The sequence below is a fragment of the Callospermophilus lateralis genome, chromosome 9 (genome assembly GCF_048772815.1).
Source record: "Callospermophilus lateralis isolate mCalLat2 chromosome 9, mCalLat2.hap1, whole genome shotgun sequence".
Taxonomy (NCBI): domain Eukaryota; kingdom Metazoa; phylum Chordata; class Mammalia; order Rodentia; family Sciuridae; genus Callospermophilus; species Callospermophilus lateralis.
In genome coordinates this window covers 62,309,357-62,334,841 of record NC_135313.1, presented here as the reverse complement: position 1 = coordinate 62,334,841, position 25,485 = coordinate 62,309,357, and the positions used below count along the sequence as shown (strand labels likewise).

At 38.3% G+C, this 25,485-nt stretch overlaps 1 protein-coding gene across 1 annotated transcript in view; it reads right to left on the bottom strand.

The window, feature by feature from the left end:
* Stk39 (serine/threonine kinase 39) overlaps nucleotides 1-25,485 on the bottom strand; it is a 272,264-nt gene that overhangs the window by 75,190 nt on the left and 171,589 nt on the right. The gene's annotated exons all lie outside the window — the stretch shown is intronic.

Here is a 25,485-nt window from a genome sequence, read left to right as displayed (position 1 = left end):
TTGACTTACTGATTCTACATCTATGTATCTACCATAGGAAATAAATTAGAAATTTGACAGTTTTCCAAATAAAGCCAGTTTTTAGAGCATTGTTTATGGTAGCAAAAATCTGGAACCAAATTAAATCTCCAATGATGAGAAGATAACGAAATAAATTGCAGTGAAATAACCACAAGATGCAATATTATGCAGCTATTAAATTTTTGTTTATAGAAGGGATTTTTAATGACATGAGAAAATGGTTACAATGTAATCCTAAGTGTAAAAAGCAGAATACCAAACTGCCTATGTACTATAATTGGAACAATAAAAAGCACATGTAGAGTAAAAGGAATAGAAGGAAATATACCCAAGTGTTAATTGTCCTTCCTCCTGAATGATGGTCTACAGGGTAATCATTTTCTTCTTTATAACTTTCTGTATTTTCAAATTTCCTCTAATGAACATGTATTACTTTTATAATAAGGGAGGAAAAGTTCCCTATTAGCTTTTAAAGTTTCTTTAAAAAGAGCCACTAAGATTTGAAAGCTAAGCTGTGTGACAATGACTCATCATTTGAGTAATAAAGACTTAAAGGCTGAGAATTGAGCTAAAGCTTAAAAAATAAAAGCATCTTCTGACCTTTAATTGAGCAAATGTTTATGATTTTTAAAACTTAGGATTATCAAAGACTTAACCTGTCACATGGAAACTATTTCTGTACATGTCTATCTTTTCTTCAAAACCAAGGGTTATTTTCTATTGTTACTTAATACAGCACTACTTTGCCACTGAGTAAGAACTTTAAAAAATACTCACTTCGTTGAATAAAGTGATGGAAGCTCTTTCTTAACATGTGGAACAGTTAACCCACAAAGTTGCCCAGGCCCCATGCTCATGTTCCCTTAGATTTTATGCATAATTGAAATCAAGGGCATAACACATCTCCTAATATAGCTTCCCATCAAATTCTGCTTTCAAAAGGACTGTTTCCCATTTCCCTTTCATTGATTGCATCTAAATAATGCCTTGATTTTTAAATTACCTGGTGTTATGCCCATTTCACATAGCACATAGATAAGAACCTAATGCATTTATTTTTCCAGCAAAAGTCTAATAAGCTCCTCGGTGCCAGGAACGATGCTAGGCACCTGAAGATACAGGGTGAAAACAGTAGACCTGGTCCTCAGCCATATGTAATTCCTGATCTAGTGGAAAGATCACAGGATCTGATCTCCCTAGGTATGTCCAGGGGCAGCTGTTCCTTTAGAGTTTGTTTTTAACATCAACACACTAAAACCAATATTGCGGTCTGTGATAAACACTTGCTAAAATTAAAACAAAAGCATGTGATCCTTCTAACCTTTAAAGCCAAATTACAGGAAATGTATTTAGAATGCAGCATTTAAAATAATAAAAGTTCCAAAGCATATATATGGGTTATAGAAGAGAAAGCCAATTATTCATACCTATTTGCAAAATTATATGCCCAGGCTAAAATCACTTCTCCTACAATATATGCTTTTAGAAGTGCTTTGTTCACTGAAAAATATTTCAGGGTCTTTAAAAAAAAAAATCATGATCTATCCCCACATCCTTCTTTGCAGCATGTTGAAAGTGGGGTACCCTTTTGTCTGGGTGACATAAAAATCCAATCCTCTGAATTTCCTAAGAAAATGGTGACATTCTAGTTGCTCATGTTATATCTGAACGTGAGAACTCTCCTCTATTAGCACTCAGCAAACAAGCATGTGGGTGGTTTCCATGCTCTTCACTTGGACTACTGCTAAACATTTCGTCCCTGCTAAAAGCATTTCCTTAACTATAAACTCAAGGTCTTCACTCAGAATTGATCAGTAGAAAGAAAATAGATCCACTGGTTTAGTCCCTGAAGAAATAAATTTATGCTGTAATTCAATGAAGACAAGCCCTTGAACTTTTAAGGAAGGTCAATCTAAGAAAAAAAATACTTAAGAACATTTATGAACTTTTGGCAAAAATACTATAGGGCCAAGTTCTATGCTGTGTCATCCAAGATTCTTTATAGAAATAGCTATGAGATAAAATCCTCTTGAGTTTAGTTTCGACCAAAAGCTTGCCTCTATATAATCTTCTCATCTTATAGGTTTACTTGGATCAGGAAAGGAGAATTATGTAGACTGCTCTCTAATTTCCTGGTTGCTAACAGCTATAAACCAAATTTCCTTTTCAATGGTCTATCACTCTGGGTTCCCAGATCAATCCTCTTTCCCCTCTCAAGATGGCTTCAAACTTCATTCTACTTTCATGTGTATAACTATGTAATGTTTTCATATTGTAAGTTGCCTCAAATCTTCCCAGGAAAAAGGTAGTAAAAACAGATTATTCATTTACATCATGTGTTTACATTGATTTTTACTGAACTTTGGGTTCCTCCAATGTTTTCATGGTACCACATATCAGTGCCCTTATCCCAAGTCATTATTCAACATGCTATTTTCCATAAGTATTGCGAAACTCCTCTGGTTAAATAATTCTTGCTTAGTTAAAAACAACACAATTTAAAAACACTTTTTTTTTCCCTTCACAATGCTTACTCCTTCCATTTCCAATAAGTGGAATATTCTCAAAACATATAAAGCATGGAGTGAGTGTAAGGGCATCACCATAGTTTACACTAATTGAATATCTAAGTTACCAGCATTCCTTCAGAGTGAGCCTGGGGATGCTTCTGGCCTCTGACAAAGGAGGATAAAAATCCAAAAGCAGAGGAGAAGGCAGAGCTGAGAGCTGTACACGAACCAAAAGAACCTCAGGAAGGAAATCCAAGGAGTCCCCAAGCCAGATCCCCCAAAACAGGTACAGAAATCCCTCTAAAATCTGGAACAAGACAGGGATGCCCTCTATCACCACTTCTATTCAATATAGTTCTCGAAACATTGGCCAGAGCAATTAGACAGATGAAAGAAATTAAAAGCATAAAAATAGGAAAAGAAGAAATTAAATTATCACTATTTGCGGACGACATGATTCTATACCTAGAAGACCCAAAAGGGTCTACAAAAAAACTACTAGAACTAATAAATAAATTCAGCAAAGTGGCAGGATATAAAATCAACACGCATAAATCAAAGGCATTTCTGTATATCAGCGACAAAACTTCTGAAACGGAAATAAGGAAAAACACTCCATTCACAATATCCTCAAAAAAAAAAAAATACTTGGGAATCAACCTAACAAAAGAGGTGAAAGATTTATACAATGAAAACTACAGAACCCTAAAGAGAGAAGTAGATGAAGATCTTAGAAGATGGAAAAATATACCCTGTTCATGGATAGGCAGAACTAACATCATCAAAATGGCGATATTACCAAAAGTTCTCTATAGGTTTAATGTAATGCCAATCAAAATCCCAACGGCATTTCTTGTAGAAATAGATAAAGCAATCATGAAATTCATATGGAAAAATAAAAGACCCAGAATAGCAAACACAATTCTAAGCAGGAAGTGTGAATCAGGCGGTATAGCGATACGAGATTTCAAACTATATTACAGAGCAATAATAACAAAAACAGCATGGTACTGGTACCAAAACAGGCGGGTGGACCAATGGTACAGAATAGAGGACACAGAGACTAATCCACAAAGTTACAACTATCTTATATTTGATAAAGGGGCTAAAAGCATGCAATGGAGGAAGGATAGCATCTTCAACAAATGGTGCTGGGAAAACTGGAAATCCATATGCAACAAAATGAAACTGAATCCCCTCCTTTTGCCATGCACAAAAGTTAACTCAAAATGGATCAAAGAGCTTGATATCAAATCAGAGACTCTGCGTCTGATAGAAGAAAAAGTTGGCTACGATCTACATATTGTGGGGTCGGGCTCCAAATTCCTTAATAGGACACCCATAGCACAAGAGTTAATAACAAGAATCAACAAATGGGACTTACTCAAACTAAAAAGTTTTTTCTCAGCAAGAGAAACAATAAGAGAGGTAAATAGGGAGCCTACATCATGGGAACAAATTTTTTCTCCTCAACACTTCAGATAGAGCCCTAATATCCAGAGTATACAAAGAACTCAAAAAATTAAACAATAAGAAAACAAATAACCTAATCAACAAATGGGCCAAGGACCTGAACAGACACTTCTCAGAGGAGGACATACAATCAATCAACAAGTACATGAAAAAATGCTCACCATCTCTAGCAGTCAGAGAAATGCAAATCAAAACCACCCTAAGATACCATCTCACTCCAGTAAGATTGGCAGCCATTCTGAAGTCAAACAACAACAAGTGCTGGCGAGGATGTGGGGAAAAGGGTACTCTTGTACATTGCTGGTGGGACTGCAAATTGGTGCGGCCAATTTGGAAAGCCATATGGAGATTCCTGGGAAAGCTGGGAATGGAACCACCATTTGACCCAGCTATTGCCCTTCTCAGACTATTCCCTGAAGACCTTAAAAGAGCGTACTACAGGGATACTGCCATATCGATGTTCATAGCAGCACAATTCACAATAGCTAGACTGTGGAACCAACCCAGATGCCCTTCAATAGATGAATGGATAAAAAAAAAAATGTGGCATTTATACACCATGGAGTATTACACAGCACTAAAAAATGACAAAATCATGGAATTTGCAGGGAAATGGATGGCACTAGAGCAGATTATGCTAAGTGAAGCTAGCCAACCCCTAAAAAACAAATGCCAAATGTCTTCTTTGACATAATGAGAGCAACTAAGAACAGAGCAGGGAGGAAGAGCAGGAGGTAAAGATTAACATTAAACAGAGACATGAGGTGGGAGGGAAAGGGAGAGACAAGGGAAATTCCATGGAAATGGAAGGAGACCCTCATTGTTATACAAAGTTACATATAAGAGGTTGTGAGGGGAATGGGAAAATAAACAAGGAGAGAAATGAATTACAGTAGATGGGGTAGAGAGAGAAGATGGGAGGGGAGGGGACGGGGATAGTAGAGGATAGGAAAGGTAGCAGAATACAACAGTTACTATTATGGTATTATGTAAAAATGTGGATGTGTAACCGATGTGATTCTGCAATCTGTATTTGGGGTAAAAATGGGAGTTCGTAACCCACTTGAATCTAATGTGTGAAATATGATATGTCAAGAGCTTTGTAATCTTTTGAACAACCAATAAAAAAAATAAAAAGAAATAAAAAGAAAAAAGAAACAAGTGAAAAAAAAAAAGAAATAGGGATATGACCTAGGGCTCTGGAAATCAGAGATGGGGAAGCAAACAGGAAGTGAAAAGCCAGTGGGGTAGGTCCTGGGCACCAGCCTACGATAGAGAGTGCTGACCCAAGTTTGTGGGGATTCTATGCTCAAATAAATTTTGGATTTTATTTTTTTCCCTTCATGTCTCCTGACTAGAATCTGTGTTTACCTACTCTTTCGCTTCATTTCCCACAAATATCTCATTATTTCAATGAGTGTTAAGCAAAAATGAATACTATAAAGTGATCATATGCAAAAACTATTTTCTGTGAATTTATGGCGATTTCTATTCTTCTCCTTGGCCAGTGGGATTACCTATCCATTTGTGTGGAAGACTTATCCCTTTAAAAATCATCTGCGCATACAACCTACACTCAAAGGAGAAAACACTCTTCATTTTGTATGTTATTAACAAACAGGTAAGTGTTATGATACAGTTCTTATTTCAAGACAGGTTAGCAATTTCAAAGGCAGGGGTTATGAAGGTGTCTGGGCATTCCTGGAAAACAATAGTTAACAAGAGGTTTCAAGGATCTTAAATCTGGCTCCCATCCTAATTTAGGAGCTCTGTGGGGTCTGTAGATACTGGTTTCTGCAAAATGCTGTGTAAATGTTAAATACGCACTTGGGCAGGGAGAAGGCAAGCTACAGCTTTAATCTGATTTTTTTTTAAGTTCATAATCATCCCCAATGGTTAGGAACTATTACTTCTTTGACCTTTATGTCTCCACTGTCTGATTCCCCTACATTCAGTCTTCAACTAACAGACTTTTGACTGCCAATACAAAATACTGTTTGAAGCCCACCTTTTACTCAGAAACCAGTGTGTTGTCCTGTACCATTTAACTTGTTTTATTTACTTTTTATACGTCTGGCACAGTGTTTGACATGTGGTTAAGTGCTAAAACAAAATGTTTGCTGAACAAATGGAAATTAATTAATCTGAGTTCTATTTATTAGTGATTGATAGCAAAAACCACTCACCAATAACTAATAGAGGCAAGTCTAATCTGAAGGCTGATGATTCCTAATTTCTTAATTGAAAATAAATAATATAAGCCACGGTAACAGGAGCAATTAAATGTGTATCTACAGAAAAAAAGACAAACAAACAACCTCCAAAATGTAGCTAAACAATATTTCCCTGCTCAATTAAATCATGTCGCAGCTGCTTCTTAAAACAGGGAAGCAATGCAAATGTGAATTTTCTCTGCAAATTCTCCTTGCAGGGGTGACACTGCAGGAAGCATTCAACACTTCACAATTAAGCCAAAGGCACAACACAGACACAATTTCCAACCACTGCCAAAGACACAGGCCTCTGCTAACAGGACCACTGTCCTCTTTTAATCCTTTCCCTGGTTTCTGACCTGAACTTTGTCCTTGGTACATTACTCTATGAAGATCCTGAGCTGCTTATAATTTCTGACCCCTGTAGTTTCAGCAGCATTATGATGTCTACTTTAAAGCAAGAGGATTTTAATTTCCACTTTTTATTTGTGCTGAGAAGGCTGCAGATTATGCAGTACAGAAATTCTCTAGAGTAAGGATCTCTTTATATAAAGTAATTCTACACACTTACAATTCTTTCGGTCAGAACAATAACAGATGTGGGCATTATTAGGAGGATTTAGCTAGTGGAAAGCAACCTCTCAAATTGGAGAGAAGGTGGCACTTTGTTAAAATAATCATGACTCCCTTCTCTTGGGAGGTTGTTCCAAAGTCCTTGTTCATCTCTGCAACATGTTAAAATGTTTTTTCTATGGCTCCTTTCTTCTGGAGTTATGCAGTTGCATCAGTAAATAACAACAGCTGACTTGAGGGACGGGGGAAAGGTCCTTGCCATCCTGTTGAGTACATCAGAGGTGCTGTCAGTTTAACGGCAGAGATAACCTCCCTTTAAGGTAACCTTAGACTTAATGGTCCTTTCTATAGTTTCAACACTAATAATATAGTAGAGAGTAGGCTGGGAAAAATATATGTCCTTTCCTTATCACTCAATATGCAACTGGAGTCCAAGGCCATTGTGATACGTTTGGAGCCCTTAAACACAGTGATTTACTGAACATCATGAAGTCAATTTTTGCCTAAGAGAAGCTACTGAGAATCTGCTTGATTTGTCCTTAAAGTACTCATGATAAATTTCTGAAATATGACCTAAAGGCTGTTTATAAAAAAAAAAAAATGTGAACCCTGAAAAGAGCAGCTTCTAGTAATTCTGTAGGAAACAGGAAGGGAACTATGAAAGCATCAGTATTTCAGAAAAAGAGAAGAAGTAGAAGATGAAAATGTACACTCCACCAAATCTACAAACACACCAGTTCCACACTTCATCTGTTGCACTGTGGGGTGGAGCAGGTCCAAGGAAAGAAGCAGGAGTGGGTGGCAAGCTGAGCGAGCACTCTGCAGAAGCACAGGCAACACGCATGTAGTCCAGGTCACAGAAGACAAGTGTCTCTGGGGGAAGGACTGAGAACTCCGAAAGGTATCATTTCTAATAGGCCCACTGCCAAAGAGAACAATCATGTTAAATTCTCTTTTCAAGTAAATGTAGGAAAAACATAAGAATGCATGTAGTCCTTTCAAGTAAATATAGAAAATAAGTACACTGAAGAGGAATTGCCCTGAGCAGAGAAGAGAAAAAGAAAAGCATTCAGTGAACAGAAAATGCCTTACAATTTTGACTGACTACTTGAAAAACAAAGGCACAGCCTTAAAAATGCATTACAGGTTGAGCCCATAACCTGAAAATTTGAAATCTAAAATCTGCAACTCTCTGAGAATACACCTGACACACAAGTGGAAAATTTCACACCTGACCTCATAGGATGTGTTATAGTCAAAACACAGGTCCACTAAAAACATTGTATAAAATTACCTGCAGGCTATGTGAATAAAGTGTATCGGAAACAAACGTGTATTTTGTGTTAGACCCCAAGGTTTCTCATTATATGTAAGTAAATACTCCAAAAATATCTGAAATCCAAAACGTTTTCTGGTCCCAGGCATTTAAAGGTATACTCAAACTGTACTCATTTGCATCTTAGAAGCTATGGCAGACAAGATTATATACAAACAGTATAATTATTTCAAAATCAGTCCAGTAAAAAAAAAAATCAAGTTGGCCCTAAAACTATATCTTGGTAACCTTTCATATTTCTTCTTCCATACCCTAGGTGTTCCCCACCTTTCAATCTACAGAGAGTAGCTACAAGCTGCACAGCAGAGTGGGGAGACACCCCAGAACACAAACACCCAGCCACCACCTAACTTGCCCTCTGCAGACCCTCCACTGCAGGCCAAGGCCTTGGTCTGCTCCTCCAGGTCACACTGCTATTCAAGAAACTACACCATTATTCTTAATTATACTTACCTGAGTAATTTACCATATGTTGACTTATATGTTTAGTTTTCTATGCCCCTTTCTTTATTTTCTTAGACTAAAGCATAATAGGATTCTTAAAGGCCAAGATTTAGGTTTCATAATATTCTCCATGGTAACATGCCCAGAAGCTGTGCAATATACTTTAGAATGAATCAGCGTGTCAGTGGATAGTGAGTGAATCTTTTCCTGTTGCCCCACAGGTGGTTGCTAGGATGCTATGCTAAGGATAAAAGTCATCAGGCATCCCATGTTCCAAAAAGTGCTGCAATTATTATAAATAAGTCAGCCCCTCCTCTATGGCTTATTGGCCAAAATGGCTATGCTAGCCCTCATCATGACCTCTGACTCCCCCATCCACTAGCCATTTAAAGAGAATACAGTGGGAGGGATTAGAAAATGAAGAGAATCATCATGCATTATCAGTTCCAGGGAGTGTGCAAGGGTTCCCCACTACCAACTTAACTGCAGGTGTCCCCAGGGAGTCATTCTACAGATCAGAGGTGAGAGCAAGGAGGAAAGAAGGAAGATTAGCATCTTACTCTCTAGGTTGATTCCTGCTTAAGGAACAGATTTACCCATCAGCACTACCCCTAATGACGGACAAGATTGCTGAGAAGGAGCAGCCTTAGAATGTGCATACATGAGTGCATGTGTAAACACGTGTGTACATGTACACACACACACACACACACACACACACACACACACACCATGGCCAGGTATGTCAATGTAGCTGACTGGAAGGTGGATGCAATTAAGCCATCTTGCCATTACCCAGCTCCCAAGCACCACTGCTCACCTCTCCCAGGAGAAGGGAATAAAGAAAGCTAGCTAAGACCTCTTCTGAGTGTCCCCACGAAAGGGCTATCCTTTGGACACCTGCCTCAGAGGACAGTGGCTGCCAGTTAAGTCTTAGAGAAGAAGTGACAACAAAGAGGAGAAAGCAGCCCAGAAAGGGGAGAGAAAAGAGTGAAAGAGCTGTGACCCCTCTTCAGGCAGAGGGGACAGATGGGTGAGGGGAAGGGAAACCAAGCATCATTTGGAAGTTTAAACTAGACTTGACTTTCTTAATAGCCTAAGTGACCGGAAAATTATGGCCTGACACCCAAGATGCCATTAAAAGATGGGAAACGGAATTGAACAGAGCTCTTTGAAGGTAGCGCCTAAAGAAAAACAAAACTATTTTTTTTTTAATCCCAGATAGAACAGATGGTTCAATAAACTGATTAAACAAAAGAATAAATGAAGTGCTGTTAAATATCTTTTGGCCTGGATTTTTTCAGCTCCCCAATTTCTTCTGGACCTTCTGAGAGAGGAGAGGGGAGGGAGAGGAATATTCTGAGAAACAAGTGTCTCCTTAGCCACTTAGATATTGCTACAACTAAGCAAACACGCCACTTCCCTGCAGCAGAAGCAGTTAGGCTAATGCAGTCAAAAGGCCAATCTGACTCGAATCCTTGGTGTGATTTACAAGGTTGAGAGTTTAAAATGGTACAGCCCACGCTGTGGTAATACACATCCATTCTGAACCTTTTAGGGGACTAATACTTCATCGGAACATTCTCAGAGAAAGCCTTTTTCTTTCAGGGGAGGGAGCAAATTGGTGCAATCTAATCACAGAAAGAGCGGATCAAAGGCTGAAAGCACCATAAGCCTTTGGACTGAGCTGACCTTGGATGGGCTCCTCTGCAAGAAATTCTAGAACCAGCTCCAGACAGACATGCGGCTTTGATTTAATGAACGCCCCAGAGCTTCTCCATGAAGACAACAAAGGTAAACAGCTGGCACGCTGGCAAAGGACCTGTGTGGGGCCTTGAAGAGCAATCCTCTAATAGCCATTGCAGCTTGCTCTGGCTCAGCCATGGGTACGGATGAACACCCTCGCTTAGGGTGTGGGAAATCCAGCCCCTGCCCAAGGCCTCTCTGCAGTGACTTCTTTTCTTAGCTAGGGCAGAAGTCCTTCAATGTTTTTTCAAAACGAGATATAAATGGAAATAAAAATAAACCAGTGGGTCTGAAGAGGACTTACGCAAGTATTTTGTGGTCCAAGTACATTTTACAGAATTTTCCAATATCCAAATTCATTAAAAACTCCACTGAAAGTCTTATTTTCCTTTGGCGATTAAAGTCACTTACCTACTAACCTCACTGAAGAAACTTGCCGAGTTAAGTAGATTACCAAGGGAGAGGGCAGAGTTTTATTTTCTGAAAAATTTTAAAGAATGGTTCTCATATTTGTGTGATAGTCTGACTTCTCGGTGGCCTAGCAAGTAGAAAGCTCAGAAAATAATCTCTAGTTCCTCTATGCAGCCATATTCTGATTAAGATCCTTATCAAGTGATGAATTTTTATTGTGCCACAGTTCCCTAAACTACTGTGGATATTTTCAACTTCTTTTTCAGTCTATGCTTTCAAGTTCAGGAAAGTCAGGGTTCTTCATTGCTTTCACAGACACTGGGTCAAGCTTGGCCACCTCTTAGAAGCCATCTCCAGATCCCAGGCAGACCAGGACCAGGGTAAAAGAAGCAAGCCAGGAAACACTGAAGAGCCCACGTGTTCCCATCACTGCTCTTACTTTCTTCTACCTCCTGTGTTGTTGACTCTGGGTAGTCTCCATTTATATCAGTGCTGTGTCCTTCTGGATTCACCACCACCTGCCCACCTGTTAGTGGCAACCAAACTTGGCACCATACACAGGTACTGATGTCATTTCTTTCCCCGAACTCTGAAATTCCACAAGTGATTTCTTGGGTAATGACTCCCAACTGATTTGATCCTAGAACTTCCTTTTTCCACATAATACCCTCAAGAGAATCCCACAGACTAAGTGTGGTGAACTCCAGCAACGACCTAATGCATCATGCTCTTGATAAGATGATCTCCATCACCATCAGCAAATGGAACAACCAATGATAGCCCTGATAACACTGGTCACTGAGTAACTTTTAAGCCATTAGACCCTTGTCTGAACTGGGCACAAGACAACAAAGAAAAACAAGTGTGAGCTAGGGGCAGTAGACCCTGTAATTCCAGCTACTAGGAAGGCTCAAGGAGGAAGTTCACAAGTCCAAGGCTGGCCTGAGGGACTTAGTAAACCCTGTTTCAAAAAATATGAAAATTCCGGGGATATAGCTCAGGGGTAGAGTACTTGCTCAGCATGCATGAGGTCCTGGGTTTAATCTCTAGTACCGGGCTGGGGATGTGGCTCAAGCGGTAGCGCGCTCACCTGGCATGCATGAGGCCCGGGTTCGATTCTCAGCACCACATGCAAAGATGTTGTGTCCGCTGATAACTAAAAAATAAATATTAAAATTTTCTCTCTCTCTCTCTCCCTGTCTCACTCTCTCTTTAAAAAAAAAAAAATCTCTAGTACCACATGCATGTACAGAAGGGAGGATGGGAGGAAGAAAAGGAAGGAAAGAAGGAAGGAAGGGAGGGAGGGAGGAAGGGAGGGAGGGAGGAAGGGAGGACTGGCCAAGCATGAAATTACAGAAGACTCAGGATGAAGGAGAGAGGACTAAAGAAGGTAAGGACATCCCAAGGTTAACCAATTCTCAGCTAGCAACCACATAACCTCCAGGATATACAACTAATGTTAAATAATGGCAAGAATAGAGGCAGTGAGTCCAATAAACTTCAACTTCTAAGTTGCAAAGGCTCTGATGATTCTCTTACTGCCTTGCCTCCAAACCAATTTTATAATTCCATTTCCCAAAGAATAACATAGAATTCATAATCTAGTCTCTACCAACCTATCTCTCTGGTCTTTTCTTTCTCTGCAAGATATACAGAGTAGTATTTAAATGAGGACCTACCAGGATCAGATAACAAATTGGAATTCCTGTTTAGATATCAAACAGGAGTGTAACTCTGTAGGCAAGTAAGTTAACTTTTGAGCTTTAGGTCTTTTAAATCTGTAAATGAGAATAATATTAGTATGTATTCTGCAACATTGTTATAAGTAAACAAAATAAAACAATGGGCATTTAATGCATTACTTTGCATGGTAGCAAGCAGGAAATGCTATTTTTCTGTACATGCAAAAAATACATATGTATTTTTTTAAATATTTATTTTTTAGTTTTTTAGGTGGACACAATATCTTTATTTTATTTTTATGTGGTGCTGAGAATCAAACCCAGGGTCTCACGCATGCTAAGGTGAGTGCACTACCACTTGAGCCACATTCCCAGCCCCACATATATATATATACCATATTATATGTATAATAACATATAGAGAATATATTATTATGAATAGGAAAATACACATAGGACATATTAGAATATATATTATTATGATGGTAATTATTAATCCAGTCACTGACTGAGAACTTACAATTCTTGACTCTGTGCCCTGTACCCTCCTGTCTTGTCTCTGTTTACTCATCTTTGGGAAATAATCAGATGTGTATAGGGTAGAGCTATTGTGGTGTGAAGGCCTGGACTCACTGTGCACTACACCAGCAGAGAATTGGGTGTCAGATGCTTAAGAGCACATGGGAACCACAGATTTGCATCTCTGCCACAGACACTGTAGGAGGCACACATGTACAAATTACTTGGTATTTCTAAGCAATCCCTCTTACCCTCTAAAAGGAACAAGACAGCAACTGCTTATTTCCATGAGACTGTATCTGACACATAAAGATAGGAAAAGCTAAGATTTGTATATAGGCCTATCTTCTTCATAGCATTTGGGAAACACTGGGGTACCCTACAAGTGTTCCATAATAATAATTCAAGGTCCCTAAAGTTCACTGGTCAAATTGAGAGGAGTCTGAATGTTGGCAATGTGGTGGGTGCTGCATTAGGCTCTGTAATATCAAGAAATGTGGGACCAGAAAGAAAGCATAAAACAAACTAGGGAAGAAATTATACTCCATGAACTGAAGAGAGACCCTTAAAATCTTTCTCTACTAATCAGAACAATGCCCCACCCACAATGTGTCCATGACCAAATCTCAAGAACCTATAAACAAGTTACCTTATATGGCACATGGGACTTTGTGTAGATGTCATTAGGGACTTTGAGATGGGAGGCTATCCTGTATTGTCCAGGAGGGACCATTCTAATCCCACAGATGCTTTAAAGCAGAGAACCTTTGTCATTGCGGTCAGAGGAAGAGAGGTGATGACAGAAGCAGGATCAAAGTGTTCTTAACGTGCTGGCTTTGCAGATGGAAGGAGGGCGTCAGGAGGTGAGAGATGCTAGCAGATGCTAGAAGCTGGAAAGGGTCACGAAACACCATTTCCTATGGGCTTCCATGAAGGAATACTGCCTGTGAATGCTCTGATTCTAACCCACAGAGACTCCTGCTGAACTGCTGACCTACAGAGCTAGATGATAGTCAGTTTGTGTTGTTTTAAGCCACTGGGTCTGTGCTAATTTTTTATGGCAGTGATAGAAAGCTAATACAAAGACCAACCAATGAAATTCACCGAGCAGCAGAGATTTCCCACAACACAACCAGTTAACAACTATATGAATTTTACCTAGGATAACAAAGTTTTCTAACACTTTGGGGATTGCAAAATAAAGTTGAAATTATATTCCAGTAAGTCTGGTTTCAATGGGGAAAAAAAGTTACCGCAAAGAAAGCTCCCAAACTAAAATACGCTTGTTACCTTTCCAAGACTTAACATTTGAGGAAGAAAGCTTACCACTCATTATCTCCAGGGATATGGTAACTGAGAACTGAAATAACTTTGCAAACAGTCTCTAGAATTATTCAGCTCTGATCAAGAGGACAAGTCCTAAGAGACAACCATCCCTGATATAACGGGAGAAGAGAATTTTTAGAATGCTAAGAGCAGCAGGTTACCTCATCAGCAGCCAGGGAAGGTGGAATATAAAAAGGGATAAGAAAGACAGGCTCTGCAGAGCAACAGAAAGGATAACACAAAATACTAAGGCATTTGTTCAAATTTCAACCAAATTAATATTGACTTAAATGCCATCGATGTTTTTTAGGGAACACCACTATTTTTTAAGATCTGCGCATTTCCCCCTCACACCTCTCTGTGATATGTCATTAAAAGACCCATGATAAAAAAGCAAGAATCTATGGAAGATGTATGCAACTCAGAAATGTATGACCCATTGGTCCAGCATGCAAGACCAACAGCCAGTGACCCTGCAGTGGCACTGCACTGAGGGGACAATAAAGAGGATGCCCTGCAGCTCAACCCTTTTAGGCTGATATTGGGGCTCAGTGCCTGGCACTGACACTGACTAGTCATGTGACACTGCCCAACCCATCTGACTTCTCTGAGGTCAGATGAGAGCTCCCCTGACCACACTCTGCCCCAGGACTACAGGAATGGGTGTGCTCCATACAGAAGACTGGCTTCCACCTTTTAGCTGCCTACTGGTGCCTGGCTTCATCACATTTTCAATGGGAAAAGGGAGAATGAGGAAGACTTCTTTTTTTTTTTTAAACTAGGGAACATTCTGCCAGAAAGGGGTTACAGGGAAAGAAGCATATCACACTGGCATGATAAAACATGAACAGTGAGACTTGAGACCCAGAGGTAAGGAGAGCCAAGGAACACTGGTGACAAACCCAGGAGAAGCAATTTAGGCTAGGGTTATCTGAAGGGCAGAAAATGCACACGCAAGGTTGCGTGTAGCATGATTTCTTTTACATCTCTGTCAGAAACTGTCCTTGCAACCCTTGCAGCAGGGAGTCCATATTTATTTTAAGGGCAGAGTATTTAAAAGGACAAACTATAGAGGTTATACCCAAAGTATTAATTTGCTTAGGAATTTTTATAAATGAAGTCTAACAAAGAAGTATTTTTGTCCACATTTCAGCTATAATGTCAAGAACAGAAAGCTGCCCCCAAAAAATCCCCATGAAGTTTGTGAAATGTGCCTTTCATTTAGAATTGTTCAGCTGGCATTTGTGTAATATACATTTATTAGAAGTCTAGCCCATGCTGGGCATTGTGTAAGGCTCTAAGAGGACAACACTGACCTCTCATTTCCTCTGACTATCATGTCTCCATGTCATTTCCTCCTACCCCAGGGTGTTCACAGCAAGCAGCCAAAGGAAGACTCTCTTAAAAATATACATTGGAAGGAAAAACCCAAATGGAGAACTTTAAAATGGAATTCCTTTTTTGTGTTCTATTATTGGTGAGCAAGTTACACTAAAAATAAATAAATAAAAAATAATAATTCATTTTTATAGCTTCTCAGTGCACGGCCTTAGGTAAAATCCTGCTCTAAGAACTCAGTCCTTTCACAGAGTGAGAAACAGTGACTGCTTCCACAGGGAAGCTGACCCAGGAGCCACAACCAGCCCCTACGTAATCCCCCTGTGCTCCTGGGCTTACTCAGTTATGCATTTTCAGGTTTCCCAAAGTTTAAGAGTACTTCACAAAGGTCAAAATTCATTGCTAATGGGATTTTTTCTACTGGGCAGTTTTCAAACATCATCTTTACATCTTTACACATAGTATAAGCTTTCATATGCTGCCATACTAAAAGTCTGGGAACTCCCTAAATATCAAATAATACCTTTTCCCCCCCTGGTGTTGCAGATCTAACCCAGGGCCTCAGAAAAAAGTTAGATATTCTACCACTGAGCTACATCCCCAGGCTCATACTTTTCAAGTAATATAAATTTTAGCCCATTAATGAAATATAAAGCTAGCATTGAAAAGGAATATATGGAGTTACATTAACTGATATTTAGAATAAGTTGGAAAGCAGATGATAAACTAGTGTTTTATAAAAATGCTTCTAGAAGAGTATTTTTAGAATTTGTATTGATATGTAAATAGAAGGTCTAGAAGAATGTTTATCAAGAGAGTAATAATGATTTATTTCTGGATGATAAGAGTCTATAATTTACTTATTATCTTTTCTTTTAATTTATTGATTTTTTTAAAAATTACTAAGATTACCATATATGGCTGAAAAATAAAGAAGCAATAATACCTTTAAGGAATTCAATAAATTCCTATTGATGACAGTCTTTGTATTCATGACGTCTTCTCAATATCAAAAAAAATGACAATTTTACAATGAATGATTTTAAATTCTTCTATTTTGTTCCCCTTGTATTACCAGATTTTTCTGAATAAAAGCCTCCTTTCCTCTATCAAGTTTACCAGCACAGAGGTTTGAAATATACAAAAGGCAACACCCTACACTACCCTGTCACCTGTACTGTCACCTGTATTCAAATCATCTCTGTACACACCACACCATCACACTGCTGGATTAACGTCAGAAGACTCAGATGCCCACCAGGATAGAGGAAGCAGCTTCAAGAAGGTCAGAAATCTACCTATCATCTCTGATGTTTCTTTCTTTTTCATCTTTTGGTAGCAAATGTAGGACAAATGGAAAAATTAAAGCAGACAAGTGATGTGACTGTGTCTTTAAAATTAAATAACACCACAAATGCTGGTTGCTATCTGAATCATCATCTTGAGCATCTCCTCCAAGAAAAACATTTTCAGGTATTCCTGTCACAATATTTAATGATGAGTTTACCAGGAAACATTGTTAAAAGAATATTTATGTGAAATGTTAATGAGAAGACAGGTAAATGTGACATTCCTTAAAACACATGGGTTTCTTAGTACATCCAGGAAGGACTAAATAAAGCAAGGCCAGAGGGTCAAGTGGAAAAGAACAGACTGGCATGTTAAACAGAGATGGGTTCAAGACCTGTTTCTGCTCCTGAAGAGTTTCATAGTGTTGGACAAATACTACGCAACTTTGAATCTTGAACTCCTCACCTGTGAAATGTTAATAACCATGGCACTGGTGTTATGGTGGTTTATGATGATTAACCAAAAAGTATATGATATGCTTATTGTACTGCCTGGCTCATAGTATGTACCTCATTTCATTGAAGGATATCACTGACAATAAAGCCAAAATGTGTAACAATTACTCTAAGTTTCAAAGGAAAGAAAATACCAAAGAGAACATCCAAAAAGCTAAGTAAAATGCAAATATTTTTCAGGCTAAAAACCATATTTCTAATAATTTGGCACTTACATAATAATACATCCCACTAACGGAAAAATAAACGTGGTCTTGTCAAAAATAATTGAAGACTGCAAGCCCCTTACCAAATCCCATGGCCTGACACTGCCCCTGGATTCACCCTACCCATTACTCTTCTCAAAATGTGGTTGCTGAAAAACACAAACACCAGTTACTATGGGAACAAGCTAACCAAAGATAACATCCAGACAAAAGGGCTCTCACCTTCCTCTAACTACCCACAGCTCTTCTTTTTATCTGTCTTCATATTGCATTTATCACTTTCTACCTTGCATTAGAGTCATTTGTGCGGGATCTGATCTCTCCGCCTACATGCTAAGCTCTGGGAGTGCAAAAGCCTTGTCTTATTCATCTTGGGGTTTTCAACAAAGCCTTGCACAAAGAAAGCAGCAAATAAGTAATGTATTGAGGAGGGGGAAAAGGAACATGTACTGAAAAGCAATGCTCAACTGAACACTATGCCTATACCTTCTAACCTTTTGGGGAAAAAAATTAATCAAGCCTCCCAGCCACTTAACTAGTAAGAATTATAAAATTAACCCTATTTTTCAGGATGAAAAATAGCTTAAGAATTCTAATTCCTCCTGAATAATGATATGATAGAATTAAGGCATAGTAATGCTAAAACAGCGATCAACACTGTTTCTAAGAGATCTAGCTTTCCTTATGAAATCATAATTTACTAATAAGCCTGTTCTTTATATTTTACCTTTTAATAGAGAAATTAAAATAATGTCAAATTGGGCAATGATTATTATACTGATGGATTTTTGTTAAAATAAATATCTTATTCTAGAGATTTTTTTTCACCTAAAAACAGCAAAACCATTGCATTAATCTGGGGGCTTTTTAACTGTTCCATCAAGATCTAATGATACTACTGTATAAAAACAAAGCAAATTCATTATAAGCTGGTTGATAGAACACACTTTATCAAAATGTCTATGGGTATGATGATTGTTATGGCTATCTTCAGCAAAACTAAAAATGTAATCCATAGGGCTGGGCTGTCAAAGTATGAACAGCACTGAACACAAAGGAATGAATAATTTTCCTGATACGTTTATCATTTTTCCAAATCAATGCCCTCATTCTAAAAAAATGCATGTTTTATGTCAAATATGCAACTGTTTTTAAATTTTGAAAAATATACTAATGGCAAAATGTATGTATACCATTTGACTTAAGTCAGAGATTTTTATTACCATCTCCTGACAGTATATAAATTATAAGGAGGCCTACTTGATAGCTTTCTCTTGAGATGTGTTTAAGAACATTTCCTTATCTCATACCTGACTTTATTATATTTGTTTTTTTATGTCACAGATCACATTTACATATATAATGGACAAGAGAATATGTGCAAAGTACATATTAAAAAAAGGAAAAATCTACACTTTATCTCTAGCATTTAACATTGAGACCTAAAATTTAAACCTATTTTTCCAATCTTACATATAACAAATTACTTTGAAAAGCAAATTAGAACAATAACATATCTTCTAAAGAAAGGAATTAGTTTTTTGCCAATGCCCACTAGAGCTGAATAAATAACTGGGAAATAAACTACCTGAAACCACAATGTATTTGTCCTTTCTTGTGAAAAGGGACATTTGGGAAAGCAAAATATTTCTCTGTTTACTACTCACAGAAAAAAGACAGGCTTTTCAAAAAGATGGGAAGGAGACAGACAGGTAGGCAATGAGGAAGGAAGCCATGCTCCTAGAAGGTGAGTCTGTAAAAGTCAGTGTGACCTTTCCAAGAGGTGAGGGTAGCCACCCACATAGCATTAGTTTAGGACTGAGAGAAGGCTGGCTTGAACTGAAGTCTACTACCCACTAATCTGTGGAATACAACACACATGAATGCCATCCCCAAATGGCCTCAGTTTGTCGACAAAGCAAGGAAAGCATGCCTGCTGATATCCACAGACTGTATAGGCCAGTGACTGACAGAGACGGAGGGAGTGCATGTATAAAATGAACATGCAGATTATGCAAGTATATACACATGTGCATATATAAATGTAAATACGTGTAAGTGCAGATATGCACACACATATCAGAGTCTTGACATGCAATGGAACTGAATGAAAGGGTTACAAAGATTTTAGTTTCCAAATCTGATAAACATTGACTGAGAAGAGCATTCTATCATCCTACCATACAGGTTGGTTCAGGAGATAGCTGTTTGGGCCCAAAGGAGTTACAAATGATCCAGAGTAAATTTCAAATGGGGAGTAGGTGTGAAGAAACTGTATGGCAGGGATCAATATCAGAGGGCGGGCTTTTGATTCTGAAGGAGCTTATAGCTTTGAAGGTTCTAAAGAAGTCAGGCATATAAGCAGGTACTGTTAGTGAGAAAAGAGGGCCAGGGACTGCCACCTTGCACATAAGAGGTCATCTTGATGGCAATTCTATGGCCTGAATTTACTTATTAAACAGTGTTACTCAAAGGACCAGTATGAATATTTTTAAATGTTGTATTTCCATTTCAGTTAGACTCATATACACACACATTTACATTCTGGGCTTTTAGGATAATGTCCATTTTAAGGACACTTAAAAGTTCATAGTCATTTACCTCAAATGATCCCTGTGCAGCCTGTTAATCTTACCATATTTCCCTAATAGATTCACTCCCTTGTTCTCTTGCACAATTATCTTCTTCTCCTCCTATTACCTTTAACACCTTCTTTCCTTCCTCTCTTAAACAATAATTTCCTTATTTTCCTGGACAATACAAACAACAGAGAGGACTTTCATACCACCCCCAGGTCTATCAACCTCCTGAGAGACTCTTTTGCTACCTTCCCTCATAGGACTGCACTATCCAGCACTGGACTCTTCATTCTCCTCTCCAAGGCTGACACCTACACAGCTATCTGACTTTTACCTGCTTAGGGACATCAGCCTTACAATGTTTCCTCTCTCAATCTTTTCTTCTTATAATCTTTTTCTTCTTTTCTTCTTTATAAGTAAGTATGCTTTTAAAAAATCTCTCTTTACCCCATATTCTCATTGACTTATCACCCCATTTTCTTGCTCCCCTGTATGAAGAATTTCTAGCAAGAGTTATCTGGTTTAACTAATGATTTGTCCTTGGTATCATTCTTCCCATTGTGTCTTGAGTCAGTGTGATAGTGCTCTTGTCCCCGTCACTCCACTGAAACAGTTCTTGCCAAGGTCAAAAATGTATTTTGCCAAATACAATGGTGAATTCTTCATTCTCATTGTATTTGATCTATTATCAGCACTTGATGCAACTTTACACTCCTCCACTATGGAGACGCTCCCTCCATTTGGTTTATAGGAGCCTCATTCTCCTCTTCTTATCCAGCCTCTGCCTCTCAATCTGGGTCTGCTTGCCTGTGCATTACCTGTGATATTAGCCCTCTCTCCATTTTCTCTTACTCCCTAGATGATTCATCTGATTTCATCATTTAAAATGCTGTATGCACCAGCAGTTCTCAAAGTTACATCTCTAGCTCAGATATCTTAAAATCACACATCCAAATGCCTAGTTGACATCTCCATATCGATGTCTAATAGATGATTCACACTCACCATGTTAAAAACTAAATTCTTGATTCTACTCCAATTCTCTTGTCCAACTCAGGAAACAACTCCAATAACCCATATTTTCAGGCCAAAAACTTGAGTAACCTTTGAGTTCTTGCTTCTTACCCAGAAGTCAATTATTATTTACTACCTCCATTAGTCCCCATCCTGGTCCAAGTCACACCATCATTCATGGAAGGCTCTGTAGTCACCTGTTGAAGGGCTTTTGCTGCCACCCTAAATGGTCACTATATAGTCAGTTCTATATTAAGCAACATCAGAGCTCTCTTTAAAATTTAACAGAGATCAATCATATCACTCTTCTTCTCATGAGGCTCTAACAGCCTCCCATACTTGAAGAGTGAAAGCCAAAATCTCCTCCACAAGCTACAGAGCCCTACATGACTGGGCTCCTGCGCTAACTATGGAACTCATCTCCTACCACTCTGCCCATAATGGTTTCCTGCTTAAAACTTGCTTCCCAAATAGAACCTTACAATTGCTGTTCACTCTACCTTGTGGCTTGATTCCTCTCTTCTATCACAGGGTCTGTGGGCTCAAATATCACTTTACTCAGAAAGGTCTTCTATGGTAGGCAGAACTCTAGGACAGCCATAATAGTTCTGTTCTCTGCTATACATGTCCTGCACAATCCTCTCCCATGGAGTATAAACAGGACCTGAAAATAAGATGGGATATCACTCCTGGATTAAGTTACAATACATGACAAAGGTGGAGGGATTTTGCAGATTCAATTACGGCTTTGAATCACTTGGCTTTGAGTTCATCAAAGGGGAGGTTACCCTAGGTGAGACTGACTTAATAGACAAAATCTTTACCAAAGGACTGAGACCTTGGAGGGGAAGGAAGATGGTCTCCTGCTGCTTTTGAGAAAGCAATCATGTTGTGGAACACTCGTGGACGGGGTGGCTTACAAGAGTTAAGGGCTTCAGCGCATAACTTTGCCAATAGTCCACATGAGCTTGAGAGAGGACCTACAGCTGCAACAGAGGATGCCTCGCACTCAGTCTTTGAGTCAATGAGCAGGTGACATAGCCAAGCTGTGCCACATTTCTGATCCACAGGGACTCTGAAATAATAAATGGCTGCTGTTTGAAGATACTAAGCTTGTGGTGACTTTTTACATAGCAACGGAAAATTAATACCCCTTCTCTAATGTAGAATAATCTTCCCCTTGCTTTCTATACCCCTGACATAGATATAGACATATATTTTCTTTCTGAGAACTGATATGACAGAGACAGAATTTGAATACTTACATTTTTTCCTCTTCCTGACTTTAGATTGTAAGATCCCTGGGAGCAAGAAATCTGTATATCACAGCACCCAGAACAGTATCTCGCACTTTGTAGGTGCTCAATATGTACAGAATGAAGGAATACATTTAGCTTACATTTACTTTAGCACAGAGTGACACAAAAATGTAACGGCAGTTAACTTTTACTTTTCAAAGGCTACTTCTCAATGAAGTACAAGGATTCTCAACAACACTAGCCATTAGGGAAATGAAAATCAAAAAGAAGAGATATCATCTCACCCCAGTTAGAATGGCTATCCTCATAAAAACAAAAGAAAACAAGCGCGGGCAAGGATATAGAGGAAAGGGAAACTAGTTATACTGTCGGAGTAAATATAAATGAATATAGCCATTTTGTAAATAATATGGAGGTTCCTAAAATAAATAAAAATAGAACACATATGACTCAGAAATTCTACTACTGGGTATTTATCCAAAGAAAAGGAAGCCAGTGTGTCAAATAGACACCTGTACTTACTTGTATGTTTATGGCAACACTGTTCACGATAGACAAGAAATGGAAATAGCCTAAGTGCCCATCAGCTAACGAATGTATAAATAAAATGTAGTGCAAATACACATACCATGGAGTACTAGTCAGTCACAAAAATAATGAAATCCTGTCATTTGAAGCAATATAAATGGAACTAGAGATCATTATAAGGGAAATAAACTATTTCTATGTCTATAAGGGAAATAGACATAGAAAGACAAGATGACCAAATAATCTCTCTTATAGGAAGACGTTTAAAAAGTGAATCCTATAGAAACAGAGAGCAGAATTATGGTCTTTAGAGGCTACAAGACTAGGAGAGAAGGGAAATAGGGAAAGATTGGCGAACAGATACCAAAATATAATTAGAAAGGAGGAATAAGTTCTAGAGTTTCATAGTATAAAGGGAATGTATACTTTACAACAATTTATTATATATATTTAAAATACTTTGAAGAGAGGATTTGGAATCTGTCCAACACTAAATGTTTGAGGCAATGGAAATGCTAATTTCCTTAATTTGATCACTAGACACTGTAAAATGTCAATTGTACTCCATAAATATGTACAATCATTCTGTGTCAATTAAAAACAAAACAAACTTTTTAAAAATGAGTGGCTTCAAACAAATGCCAGAAGACCTGGCCCTCCCTTAAACTACTAAATGCACTAATCAATGCTTTAGGTTAAGATTAAAAGAGAGATTCATCCAATGGGAAAGTGACATTTACCCAAACATTGTAACTAATATGATACACAGATGATCATGAATGAAATATGTGGTGGGCATGACACGTGTCAATACTCACAGGTGGATGTTCTAGTGATTACTAAGTCACACCCAAAGTTTCAAAATGAGCTGTGGTTCAGAACTAAGCTTAGAAACAACAACAACAAAAAAAAATGATTGTTTTGGTTGCTGTTGTGTCATGACAACTGTGTCACCAATACGCACTGATATTTCAGAAAACAATGAAAACCTGAACTGATAATGGAGAAAGAGTGTGCACTGCAAAAACATCACATGATCTTACTGCCATCCACCCTGCTCAGACCACATGGGAGTCCTGTTTACACATGGGTACTATGATCAAATAGGACATGGTTAAAACTGGGAAATAACTGCATGAAAAGACAGCTGAGTCAAAAGGATTTAGATTAAACAAACTAAAACAAACTCCTGTCCTGTGGAACTTTTTAGAACATTTAAGTGTTCCTATGGTTTCCAAAAAAGGTGTGTGTATGTGTGTGTGTGTGTGTGTGTGTGTGTGTGTGTGTATGTTATGCAAACAGATGAATAGTATATATTATTTCTTAATTTATTTAAATGTAGAACCCTTCTTCATGGAGCATCTTGCTCCATGAAGCTTATAATCCCCAAGCTTATAAATAGGACAACCTAAGACCCATAAAGGAAAAGGTAACCAAAGCAGGTACAGACTAAATGTTAAGAAAAGTGAGCAACCAGGACTACAGGGCAAGGTAGAAACTATATTATAAGAAGCAAGGCTAAAGATATTTGCAGCATTTTTGCCTAGGAAAAGGGAAGATTGAGCCCTGAAAATATACAAATGGCTCTCTCAGAAAAGAGAGGAAATGTATTTGTTTTATATAGTTCTAGTACCTAGAACAAAACAATAACTAGGGCAAGGCTCAGGATCATGCTTTTTATGGACACATATCTGGGGAGACTTTTATCCAGAAAGCCTGCCATTTACTCAATGAGGCATAATTAAAGCTCACAGGAGCCCAAAATAGGAAGGTCATTTGAATACTCAGAAGGATGAGGAATCAACAAAGTTTTTCAATGTCAAAAGGGCAATTGTGGAGAAAAAAGAGAGCTGAGGTAGACTCAGGGGCTAGATGAGCATCTAGCAGAAACATCATAGAAAAGAATCCTGCATACACAAAGCAGGAGCCTGATTACTAGATTCTCAAGGTCACTTCCAACTCTGTATCCTCAAGGATCAAGACTGTAAACTCTACAAGTTTCACTCACCCCTGCACATCAATGACAAACACTAGACCTGGCACAGAGTAGGTTCATCATAAATACTGGTTGAATGAATAAATAATTGAATAAATGAAAAATAAATGAAAGAAATGTCTGATTCTAAAGGCAAACAAAAGGGAACAGTCTGCTTCATTCCTTGTCAGAGGTAAATTTGCTAATTGTGAATAATAATCAAGGCTACTTTCAAATATCAGGAAAATAGTCTTGTAATAGTTGCACTTCTTGGCTGGGAAATCAACTCTGAATTAAACCACAACCAAGGTTCCTATAAGGTTCTCCTGGTAAGTATGTGAAAATGCACTGCAGATTGACTGACTGTCAGAAGTAAAGGTGATTGGCTGTGATAATCTGCCCTGATGGACAAGACAACTCAAGAGGGCAGAAACTAACCATGATGATAAACCCACTTTTTGTAATTCTGAACATGTGAACATGTCATTAGCCAAATTTTATTTGCATAATTTTCCGAAGGAGAACAC